This window comes from Macaca thibetana, chromosome 3, assembly GCF_024542745.1.
Source record: "Macaca thibetana thibetana isolate TM-01 chromosome 3, ASM2454274v1, whole genome shotgun sequence".
Classification (NCBI taxonomy): domain Eukaryota; kingdom Metazoa; phylum Chordata; class Mammalia; order Primates; family Cercopithecidae; genus Macaca; species Macaca thibetana.
The window spans coordinates 174,763,881-174,777,198 of NC_065580.1; the positions used below are offsets into that span (position 1 = coordinate 174,763,881).

General features: G+C 36.5%; 1 pseudogene; it reads left to right on the plus strand.

Moving 5' to 3' along the window:
* The first annotated feature begins 10,071 nt into the window (after window positions 1-10,071).
* On the plus strand, window positions 10,072-12,962 carry LOC126950972 (mitogen-activated protein kinase 6-like; annotated as a pseudogene).
* The last annotated feature ends 356 nt before the right edge of the window (window positions 12,963-13,318 follow it).

A 13,318-nucleotide genomic window follows, 5' to 3' on the forward strand; every position in this document is an offset into this window, starting at 1 on the left:
AAACTAGCAGAATCACTAAGTCCCCTAACTGAATGATGTACTGAGGTACCATCTGTTGTCCTGTCCAAGGCCAGGTTTTCTTGTGCACTGGATTAATGATCTAATCTCATTACATATGCATTTCTTCCCATTCACTTCTTCATAATTAACTGTTCCATCTTTCTTGAATTAGTCCTGTATGTACAAGCATACATGAAAAAGAAAGAGAAAAAAATCCCTCCCATGACCCTATATGACCCTATATGTCCTTCACTTATTTCTATGCTCATTTTTACAACTGTACTATTTCTTTTATCTTTTCTGCCCAGGATTCTGTCCCTATAGTCCTTTCAAGCAGAAATTGACTTCTAAATGTTGATTTCAATGGTAATTTCTCAGAAATTATCTTACTCAGCCTGTAAGCAACATTTGACAAATTTGATTCTCTCAGTTAAGGTAACACAACCATTTATAACAAAATGTCCCTGTCTGAAGACCTCTTGTGGCACAAGATATTTCTGTCCCAATATCCCTTCATGAGGACACAGATACCTTTCCCAAATTCCCTTTCTATGTCCTCCTATGTCATGGCCAAGTCTTGTTTCATTATGTTCTATGGTAGAAGATACCTCTGACCAGAAGTTCACCCGTGTAAAGAAACTCTTCCCTGCAGAGTTAAAAAATAATAATTATCTATAAATACAAAACTGGCTAGCCATATGCAGAAAACTGAAACTTGACCCCTTCCTTACACCTTATACAAAAATTAACTCAAGATGAATTAAGACCTAAAACCATAAAATCCCTATAAGAAAACCTAGGCAATACCACTCAGGGCATAGGCATGGGCAAAGACTTCATGTCTAAAACACCAAAAGCAACGGCAACAAAAGCCAAAATTGACAAATGGGATCTAACTAAACGTAAAGAACTTATTCTCAGCAAAAGAAACTATCATCAGAGTGAACAGGCAGCCTAGAGAATGGGAGAAAAATTTTGTAATCTATCAATCTGACAAAGGGCTAATATCCGGAATCTACAAGGAACATAAACAAATTTACAAGAAAAAATCAAACAACCCCATTAAAAAGTGGGCGAAGTATATGAACAGACACTTCTCAAAAGAAGACATTTATGCAGCCAACAAACCTATGAAATAAAGCTCATCATCACTGGGTATTAGAAAAATGTAAATCAAAAGCACAATGAGATACCATCTCAACGCCAGTTAGAATGGCGATCATTAAAAAGGAAAGAAGAGATGTTGGAGAGGATGTGGATAAATAGGAATGATTTTTACACTGTTGGTGGGAGTGTAAATTAGTTAGTTCAACCATTGTGGAAGACAGTGTGATAATTCCTCAAGGATCTAGAGCTAGAAATACCATTTGACCCAGCAATCCCATTGCTGGGTATATACCCAGAGGATTTTAAATCATTCTACTATAAAGACACATGCACACGTATGTTTATTGCAGCACTATTCGCAATAGCAAAGACTTGGAACCCACCGAAATGTCCACAATGATAGACGGGATAAAGAAAAAGTGGCACGTAAACACCGTGGAATACTATGTAGCCATAAAAAAGGATGAGTTCATGTCCTTTGCAGGGACATGGATGAAGCTAGAAACCATCATTTTCAGCAAACTAACACAAGAACAGAAAAACGAACACCCCATGTTCTCACTCATAACTGGGAGCTGAACAACGAGAACACATGGACATAGGGAGAGGAACATCACACACCAGGGCCTGTGCGGGGTTGGAGGCTAGGGGAGAGACAGCATTAGAACAAATACCTAATGTAGGTGACGGGTTGATGGGTGCAGCAAATCACCCTGTCACGTGTATACCTATGTAACAAAACTGCACGTTCTGCACATGTACCCCAAAACTTAAAGTATAATAAAAATATTAATCTTATAAAGAGACCTTTCTTAGTTTGCTCGTTAATTCCACAGACTGTCACAGATTGCCAAGGATTTACTGGTCACATTTTTTCTTCATGAACAGATAGGCTAAAAACATTTCTCACCTTTCCTCTGCATTTAATTTAGCAGTAGGTTACTGAGTTCTGGTCAATGTTATGGAGGAATAAGTAGATAGAACCCTTCAGAAGGAGACATAACTACTCCTATATGGTATTCTACGTTCTCTATTGCTTTCTCTGATGGCTATATAGGAGTATTGTGCTTAAGATGATGGAATCACAAAATTACAGGAAACTTGTCACAGTGCCATTTAATGAGTCATGCAATATTTACTGAATTATGGTTTAAGAACTAAATATTCTGTTAAGACACAGTGGTTTGGGGGTTAATTTAGTAGCTAAATATATATTCCCCATATCGTCCCTCCCTCTAGATCCTGATGCTCACATTTCAACCTGCTATCTAAAATAGGCTCTTGGAATGTTAATTAGCATCTGTACATTAAAATAACCAATACTTAATTCTGGATTTTCACTTTTCAAAAACAATAACAACAAAAAAAAAACAGGTTTTTCCCCCAGTGTTCCCCTAGTTTATGTGTAGTTCAGGCAAAATCCTCAGTCAGCACTGAGTGTTTTTGTACGGTCTCTTCCTATTTCTAGTGTTATCAAATTATTTGGCTAAAACTTATAAATATATCCATAACGCAAACGCTTTCACTTCCTACTATTATAACCCCAACTATGTTACCTCTTACTTAGAACATAGCCATAGCCTTCTAACTCTTTGATTTTGAATATATTGTCCTTCTGAGTTAAGTTTTCCAGTGGGTTTTCATCTCTTGCATACAAACATACATAACGTAGCTTAAAATTATGTGCTGGATTTAGTCCTGATTTCATAAAGAAGCATTTGTAGGAGTCGTGGAAAAATATTTTGACCTAAGAAATACATAGCTGTTTATATTAGGTGGTGAAAGTTAACGTTAGAGTGATAGCTAGAAGCCAGCAGTGTGGATTCTTCACTCTTGAATAGTGTGTAAAACCATGAGTTTTCCTTTCTTCTGAGTAGAAATTTCCTATAGACATAGAGTATGTAATATTGAAGGTATTAGTGAAACGTCTCAATCCTATCTCCAAGACTTCTTCATGACGTTCTGTATGTTGTCTGTGATACACAGGACAAAGGTTGTTAATTATGGCAGAAGTCATACAAATAACAGTTATTATAAAGCAATAATGCTTTTGAGATACATACTGAGAAGAAAATCTTTGCAAGTGATGATAAAGATTAAAAAATATAAACACCGGGAGTTATATATTTGATAAGGATCTTTTGTCAGTTGATTAGTGAGATAAATGGATGAGAAAAGAATATGTCATCTACTAGAGGACACCAGCCAAAGAATGATGAGGACTTGGATCTCCGTGGAGCAGTGATATTGCAGAGGAGATGATCACTGTGAGAACTACCCAAGAAATAAAATTACCAGAATTTTATAATTTTGGGAAATATGGGACATTTGGGAAAAAAAGGAAGGGACGACAATAAGTAATAATACAAGCTTTTGAAAATTCGGTGGCTTGTGTAACCATTGCCTGATGTGGATTCTGTAAGAGGCAAAGAATACTTTCTCACTTATGTATTGCCAAGGATCATTTTAACTTCCATTGCAAAAATCAACTTGGAAATTTAATTGCTGCTGATATGCAACAATCAACTTGGAAATTGAATTGCTGCTTAAAATCTAAACTTCAGTAAAGGCAAACGGAAGTTGGTAACATGTATGATCTGAAAAATAATTTACCCATTACGACTAATTTGTCTTCCTATTGTTCTAAGCACATGAATAAACAGCTCAATATACAAAAAAAAAAAAAAAAGAGAGAAACATAATATTGAGAAGAACATCATCAGGTCTGTGATTCTAATAAGAATTGGAGAGTTACATTGTCTTTAGTTTTTAAATTAAAAATCTAATATATTTTCTTCTATAGTTAAGTACAGTTGCTGGGTATAATTGAGCAGAGTGATATTATAACTAATTTGTGGCCCTCTCTCTCTCACATACATGCACAAATTTCAGAAAGTAGCTATACTCATGGATCCTTACTCCTGAAAATCACTTGTAGAAGATATAATTCTAGCCTCTGTCATACAGCTGGAAATGACTGTGAAATAGAGATGCTCCAGACACAAGATACAGCCATGCAAAAAGATTAAAACTAACATTCATATTGCATAAGATTATGCAAAAGCTTTGTTAACCTGATATTTTCAATGCACATTAAATAACTAGAGCCTTTATCTGACAGTTAGCTCCTATATAATTATTTTAACAGGCTACAGAGGCTCAACTGATCTGTAAGACTACATCACCATTTTATTTAAAAAATAAAGATATTGAGGCAAAATTAATTTTAGTTACTCTTGTGATGTTTAGATATATATATGCTGGGGGAATTATAATTAAAAATAAATAAAACTTGTGATTATATATCCATTATATCACATTTTATCTTGATTTTGAGAGGAAGATAATAAATGTAATGGGAATATTACTATTAATAATAAAACCAAGAATAGTTATTAGTATTATTATTTTTGGCTGGGCATTGTGGCTTATGCCTGTAATCTCAGCACTTTGGGAGGCCAAGGTGGGCAGATCACCTGAGGTCAGGAGTTTGAGACCAGCCTGGCCGACATGGTAAAACTCCCTCTCTGCTAAAAACACAAAAATTAGCTGGACGTGGTGGCGGGTGCCTGTAATGCCAGCTACTTGGGAGGCTGAGGCAGGGAGAATTGCTTGAATCCATGAGGCAGAGGTTGCAATGAGCTGATATCACACTATTGCACTCCAGCCTAGATGAAAGAATGTAACTCCATCTCAAAAAAAATATACATATATATATTTTTTAATAATATTTATCTGTCAGTTAGCTCCTATATAATTATTTTAATAGGCTGCAGAGGCTCATTGATTATATATATAATTAATTATCTACATAATATATTATGTATAATAAATATGTGTGTGTATATATGTGTATATATAGTTACTAACACATTGAAAGTTGCACATATGCCAAGTACTGTTCTAACTGCTTTAGGCTTCTTATATGGCAACCCAAATATGGCATGCTAGTTTTTAAATTTGTGATATTCCTGATATTTTATTGGTAGAAATAATTTATGACATTGGTCATTGTGACATTTAATATCAATGATTTCCAAATTTATTTGCAAAATATGTCGCAAATGTTTGTGTAGCTACTTAATTGTTCCTTGAAATAGTTAAAGCAAGTGGGAATCTTGTCTCTTGTATTAATGGCTGGCATAGCTGTGATGTCGTATGGACTTTTTTCATATGAGACAGTGATACCCAGACCCATTTCTAGAGATTCTAATTCCATTTGTTTGGAGAGCAGCCTAGGCATTGTGGTCCTTCTCTCTCTCTCTCTCTTTCTCTCAATCTCTCTCTCTGTCTCTGTGTGTGTGTGTGTGTGTGTGTGTGTGTAAGGGAGGCATAAATAAGTATTTTTTAAAAAATATACAAATAGTTCTATTGTTCAGTCAGTATTAGATACCAATGAGTTGGAATTTGAATTTGAATATTTGTTACAGTGCTTATATTCTGGTAACAGAGAAAAGTCAATAAATAAGATACAACATACCTACATGAGAATGAAATAGGTAATTTGCATGTTAAAAACAATATTTGTCTTTATAAGAAACTCACAGATGTTTTCCCAAAGTGATTGCATGTTTTACAACGTCACTAGCAATGTGTGAGAACAATATGTTCCATATTCTTGTTAAAAATAAGCACTCTCAGTCTTTTAAATATTATATATTCTATCGGACATAGAAACTCATTGTAATTTACTTTGTAATTTTCTGATTATTAAAAGTAATAAGCATGCTTTTATGTGATTACATTTCTGTATATTTACTGAAATGTTTGTTCAAAACATTTGCCTATGTTTTGAGTTGTTAGTCTACTTCCTATTGAATTAGAAGGGTTTTTAAATATATATATTTCAGATACAATTTATTTGTCATGTACATGTACTTCAATTACTCTCTCCACAGCAAAGGACACGTATGTTTATTGTTCCATACAATGAATACATATTCTTCAAGAGCAAAGGATAGCCATGTTTAGGGCCTATTATAAAATGTCAGGGTTCCCAGAGCTGAGTTCCTCTCTTGCAATGGAATTCACTGTGGTCGTTGGTGTCGTCTAATCCTCTTGTCATTGTCCTGGGCTTGGGGAATTAGTAAAATATGTTGACACTCTGGCAACTGTTATTTCCATGAGTAATGAACTTCTCTTCATCTCTGACCAATGGATGTTAGTCACTAATATCCATGAGACTCTGGCACCCAAATTTGTTAGCTTGCAAGTTGGTTAAAATCTCAGGCCATTTATGACTCTTGAAAGTGACTTCAACTTCTGGGTACCTACTTATGATATATTCGGATTTGTCCATTAGTCCTCTCTTATGGGCTCATGGAGCTCTCATAAAATGTATCTGAGGAAAAAACAAAATACAATAAACAAAATCTTATTCCTAGATTTTAGAAGGTTGTGGCATCTATTGAAGAGGTATGATGCTGCATTACAATGGCATACCTATGTGGTTATATAGAAAAGTTGGAGGGACATCCTCCCAATGTTTGGTATGTCAAAAGTGAAGCTTGTTGCTCAATTTTTTTTTGTATAAAATATGACCACAAGTAAAATATATACTGATTTTTAGGTAGTAAGATAGTTTAGTGCATGGTCATAGATCGTTGACATGAATACTTGTGATGATTTTATGTTGATAGTAAGATGGATATTTTGAACATATTTTGTGTTCTATCTGGAAGCTCACCAAAGTTCACCCACTGTAGGGGAGGGTTTTGATAGTCAAGAGAACCAATTATCCTATTCTGTATATGATTGTCAGCTTCTGTTCTCAGCCATACCATACTTGTTCATTAATTCATGACCTATCATGACACCTGTCACTATTTCTGAGTGCCCGATCTGCCAAGGGTAGGATCCAAAGCGGAACCACTAGTATGCTCCCTCTCCATGAAAGAACAAACTGGCTACATGGTGGCAGGTTGATAATATTGAACCACTTTCAAATCTAAGATAACACGATCATTTTTTGTGTTATAAAATAAAATTAATGTTAATATTTATTTACCTTCCTTCCTTCCTTCCGTTTTTGCCCAAATGTAGATTGAGTGAATATCTTACTAATTATTCTGCTGCCTCAAACAATACTGCTTTTGACAAGTTAATCATTTTGTAGAAAAGGAGGCAATGAGCAACACCTATCACAACTAATGGTTTTGATATATAGCGAAACAGTTGTGACAGAATGTTAAAATCTAAGCTATGTCACAACTAGGTAATAAGAGCTTACATATTTAGGTTACCAATCTATGAGGAGTATGCCACAGACTTGGTATTTTAACAGTTTTATTGAAGCCAGAACATAGATATAAGAAACAAGAGATGTAAACAGAATACTCTCTCCCTACTACTTCTAATTGCACTCTCAGTTATTCTTACCTTTTATTTTTCCATCTTTGTCCTCTTTTTATTTAGAGGTCTTGTTGTCTGCAAGATAGGAGTGCTTCCAAAAGAGAACACAACAAAGGTTCGATTGAACTAGAAGCTGATATTTTGTCCTTATGGTTCCTTATGACCATGTGGTGATTGATTCTGATTATCATAAAGAAATGAGATCGTATGGGGTAACAGGTGTATAATGGTAAACCAGAACATTCTCTAGAACACCCAGACATGACTCCAGTGGTTGATGGGATTTCATGTCTTTCCTTTTAAGGAAAACAATGATCATTTGTTCACTTACACAATTATACTTGGAACACACACATATTTTTCATTATGATTGTTTCTATGCTTTCATGTAGATAGAAAGGTGTGTTTCAAAGCTGATCATTCAGAGAGGTAGACTGATTGTGTGGAATGTTTTCTTTTTGTATTAAAACAGCCATTGCCCTGGGAGGCGGAGCTTACAGTGAGCTGAGATCCAGCCACTGCACTCCGGCCTGGCCGACAGAGCGAGACTCCGTCTCAAAAAAAAAAGAAAAAAACAAAACAAAATAAAGCAAACAAAAAATAAAAACAGCCATTGCCCTTTTAATGTCTAGCTCTGTGTCAAGCACTGGACATCTAGGATCTACATTTCCCAGACTCCCTTGCCAGTAGGATTCCAATATAGATGCTAAAATTAGAGGAGCATATAAAAGGTTTGGAAGTTGGAAGGAAAGCAGACATCATTAATTTCCTACTCCTGCAGATATGTCAAGTGCTTGAACACATTGAAGAAATGCTGTTTGAGTGGCTAATTCCCTAGAGCACAGCTCTTCTTAATGATGCAGGCAGCTGGACCACTGGAAATAACTTCCTTGATTTCTACACTTCCAGATTTCCTCCCATGATTCCTCCTGATAACTGTTCCTTATCCTTTTCTAATACTTTTAAAGAAAACAAGTTTCCTGCATATATTCCATTTTTAAATTATTCTGTCAACCAGGCTGGAGTGCAGTGATGCAGTCACAGCTCAGTGCAGCCTCAATCTCCAGGGCTCAGGCTCAAGTAATCCTCCTGCCTCAGCCTCCTGAGTAGCTGGGCCCATAGGTACATGCCACCACACCCAGCTAATTTGTTAATTAGAACTTTTTTTTTCTTTCTTTTTTTTTTTTTTTTTTTGTAGAATTGGTATGTTTTTATGCTGACCAGGCTGTTCTCAAACTCTGGGGCTCGAATGATCCTCGCACCTTGGCCTCCCTCCTACAATTTTTTTTTTTTTTTTTAATACAGGGTCTTGCTGTTTTGCCAAGGCTGGTTTCCAGTTCCAGAGCTCAAACAATCCTCTTGCTTCAGCCTCCTGAGTAGCTGGGACTACAGGCATACACCACTGCTCTTGGCTTAAATTTCATTGTAATTTAAATACCTGGAGTGTTTTCTGTTTTCATAGCAAATACCTTATTTACATATTAATCTATTTTAGGAAATGAATAATGTCCTTTTAATTTCTGCATCATTTTGTTTTGAATTGCTTAGCAAAGTCAAGTAGTTCTAAACCTTGATGACCTGTATATTAAGATAATCTTTAAATTAAAATAGGCTGGGCACAGTGGCTCATGCCTGTAATCTCAGCACTTTAGGAGGCCGAGGCGGGAGCATCACCCGAGGTCAGGAGTTCAAGACAAGCCTCGCCAACATGGGGAAACCCCATCTCTACTGAAATTTAAAAAAATAAAAAATTAGCAGTGCATGGTGGCAGGCTAATTTAAAATATACTTCTATCATTATTCAGTATCTACATTCTGATAATTTTATACTCCATTAATTTCAGAATAAGGACCTGAAAACATTGCATTTTCATTTTCTCCCATCCATAGTTTGTGCTATTGGTATCATACATTTTAAGCATGATGTGGGCTGGTCGCAGTGGCTCACGCCTGTAATCCCAACACTTTGGAAGACTGATGGGGGAGGATCAATTGAGATCAAGAGTTCAAGACCAGCCTGGCCAAAATGATGAAACCTGGTCTCTACCAAAAATACAGAAATTACCCAGGCCTAGTGGCACATGCCTGAACTCCTAGCTACTCGGGAGGCTGAGGCAGGAGAATAGCTTGAACCCAGGAGGTGGAGGTTGCAGTGAGCCAAGATCATGCTACTGCACTACAGCCTGGGCAACAGAGCAAGACTGTCTCAAAAAATAAATTAATTAATTAAAACAAACAATGAAACAACTGGATAAACAACAAAGAGCCTTCTAACCTACAAAATTTGCTAAGTTACATGAGTCCTATTCATAAACATCTCCGTTTTACTCCATGTGTCACTGATTTTCAAAACTTTAAGCAAACTGGAATCATTTGAAAGGCTCGTTATAGCACATTTCAGGGCCTTGTCTTCAGATTCATGTTTCAAAGGTCTGGAATGGGGTGCAAATATTTAAATTACTGAGTTCCTGGGTAACGCTGATGCTGCTGGTTCATGGGAGGCATTTGAGAATTACATCTCTCACTGTATTTTAATATTTCACTTTCACTTTCTTTTCAAATACATATTGTCAACTGAAGAAAAAGTCAAGCTTTTAGAGAAATAGAGTTTGACATGGCAGCAACTGTGGCAAAGCAGCTGCTGCTGCCAGTACAGCTGGAGACGTGAGCCCATACTGGGGGCTGTCCATGGGCCCACACTCTCTTGATGAGCGGAAGTCCTGTTGGATCAGAGTAAGATGGACAGTAGCTTTGGTTGTGATTGTGGTGAGCCGGAGCCACCTGATCACTAACAAAAGACATCTGTTAACCAACAGTCGCCAGGGCTTTCTGATGAAATATATAGCAACAAAGGAAGAAAAGAAGCAAAATGGAAATAGTGCTTGCCAGCACCTTAGAACAATACTGCTCAGGGCCAGTCCAACATTGAATGTGTCTGCACTGTGAGGGGAATGTTCATAGAAGCCTGTTGTGTTGTGTGCATATTTATTCATATTTTTGTTAAATGTTAAATCATTTATCACAGTAAATCTGGGTGCATAGTATATAATTTCATTCCATTGGAGCTTCTTGAGTGTTTTCTTTAAACGTCTGCAGAGTTGCTCTCCCTTTCTTGAACTATGAGTACTGCAATCTCTTAAATTCTCAATATGAGTAGAGCTTTTTGAGCTTTATATCTGAGGGGAACTGAACAAGCCTGTTTGTAAAATGCAATGAACATCAAGAAACCATCTTGCTGTGGAAGCATAATTATTTTTCTTCTCCCTGTTTAAAAGATCTTTCCTTTTGATGTCAGTTTTCTTCCTTGTTTACAAAAGTTCAACAATTCAAAAGGAAAACTCGATAGTAAGGGTTTCAAACTGGCAGAGAAAGTTGAAAGTCTCATGAACATTCATGGTTTTGATCTGGGCTCTGGATATATGAACTTAAAACCTTTGGATTGTGGAGGCAATAGCTTGTTTTTTTTTCTGCTGTAGACAATGACTGCGATAAAAGAATCCATCAAGAAAATTGTCCTTACTGATCCCCAGACTGTCAAAAATGCTGTACATGAAATCAAAATTATTAGAAGATTTGACATCATAACATTGTGAAAGTGTTTGAAATTCCTAGTACCAGTGGAAGCCAATTAACAAACAATGTGAACTCTCTTACCAAACTTAACAGTATTTACGTTTTTCAGAATTACATGGAGACAGACTTGGCGAATATGCTGGAGCAGGACACTTTACTGGAAGAGCATGCCAGACTTTTCATGTATCAGCTGCTAAGGTGGCTTAAGTATATTCACTCTGCAAATGTATTGCTCAGATATCTCAAACCAACTAATCTTTTCATTAACACTGAAGACATGATGCTGAAGATAGGGGACTTTGGTCTTGCAGAGATCATGGCTCCTCATTATTCCCATAATGATCATCTTTCTGAAGGACTGGTAGGTAAATGGTACAGATCTCCACATATTTTACATTCTCCTAGTAGTTATAGTAAAGCCATTGACATGTGGACTGCAGGCCACATCCTTGCTGAAATACTGACTGGTAAACCCTTTTTGCAGGTGCACCTGAACTCAAACAGGTGCAGCTGATTTTAGAATCCAGTCCTGTTATACATGAGGAAGATTGTCAGGAGCTTCTCAGTGTAATTCCAGTTCACATTATAAATGAAATGACTGAACCACAAAAACCTCTAACTCAGTTGCTTCAGGGAATTAGTTGAGAAGCACTGGGTTTCCTGGAATAAATTTTGATGTTTATCCCCACAGATGGGTTAACAGCAGAAGAAGTGCTGTCCCATCGTTACATGAACGTATATTATTTTCCAATGGATGAGCCAATTTCAAGTCATCTTTTTCATATTGATGATGAAGTTTATGATATTTTGCTTATGGATGAAACTCACAGTCACATTTATAAGTGGAAAAGGTATGATTGTTAGTTTTCAGTGCATGATTGGTCTATGCATAACAAATTTGATATTGATGAAATTCTGCTTGACCCAGGAACTCTGTCTGATGTCACTGATGAAGTCCAAGTTGATCTCCAAAAATATTTGGATGGACATTGGGAAAAGTATAAAGTATCTGGAGGGTCCAATTGCTGTACTAAGCCTTTTTGGCAGCATCCAGATCATCATGACAACAAATAGGCATTTGAAGTGTAGCCATATTTGTAACTACAAAGCCAGGTCATCATCATATTTACATAACTTAGTTTGGAGAGAGAGTATAGTTAACCATTACTATGAACCCAGAATTATTATAGATATTTCCAGTTGGAAATAATAAAGCAGAGAAAAATCTGATAAGAAAGGAAGTGAAAATGTGAAAGGAATGGATTGGTTAAAGCCCAGATAGCGCTTGAGGAAGCCTCTCAGCAACTGGTTGAAAAACGAAGGGAAAAAAAATCAGGGGTTTGATTTTGATTCCTTTATTGTAGAAACTACTCAACTTAGTTCACCACACGAGCCTACTGATGTTGTTGAGAAATTAAATAACTGGAATAGGTCAGAGTCCCAACTAGAAATGAAAAGTTTGATATGAAAGACAGTAAGCCAAGAAAAACAGAAAAAAGGAACGGCAAATTTGGCTCCATTAGAAGTCTTGTACCAATCTTCTTGGGACAGCCAGTTTGTGGGTGGTGGGGAGAACTATTTTATCACAAATTAGTTTTGTTGTGAGGTAAGGAAGTGTGAATGAGTGGAGAAGGAAAACATTTACACTAGTTACTTAGACAAGTTATTTAACAGGAAAGAAGATGCTGAAATACTAGAAACCGAACTGGTAGAGGATGGGAAGCTTGGGGAGAGAGACATGAAGGATTTCTGAACAACAGTGTGGAATTCTTCTTTAACAAGCACCTCGAGCCTATGGGCATCCTGCAGTTTCGCAGCCCAGTTGGGTCACCACTTAAGTCAATACAGGCCACATTACCACCTTTTGCTATGGAATCTTCCCCTCAAATTCCTCACAAAACCTGCAGCAGCATTTTAAAACATGTGAACTAAAATACTCAGCAGACATTTATCTTGCTTTCTTCATGAAATGTGTTTTGTCTTTATTTTATCACTAGTGTTTAGGTCATTTTTTACTTGAATCAGATGGTGTAATTTAGTAAGAATTAGCTCTTGGTTTTTACAATCCAGACGTTTTTTTTTCTGCATATGAGATAGTTTTCATTTTAACTGGCATGTCATTTGCACACAAAATTAAAGAATAGAGCAAAATAATGCAACACTGGAGGAGGCAAAAGAAATGCACTAAGACAAGTAAAAAACATCCTCTCATAGAACAATGATCTGTTTTACAGGAAACAACTCTTGCCTTGAAATTTACACAGTGAGCTGGGCGCGGTGGCTCAAGC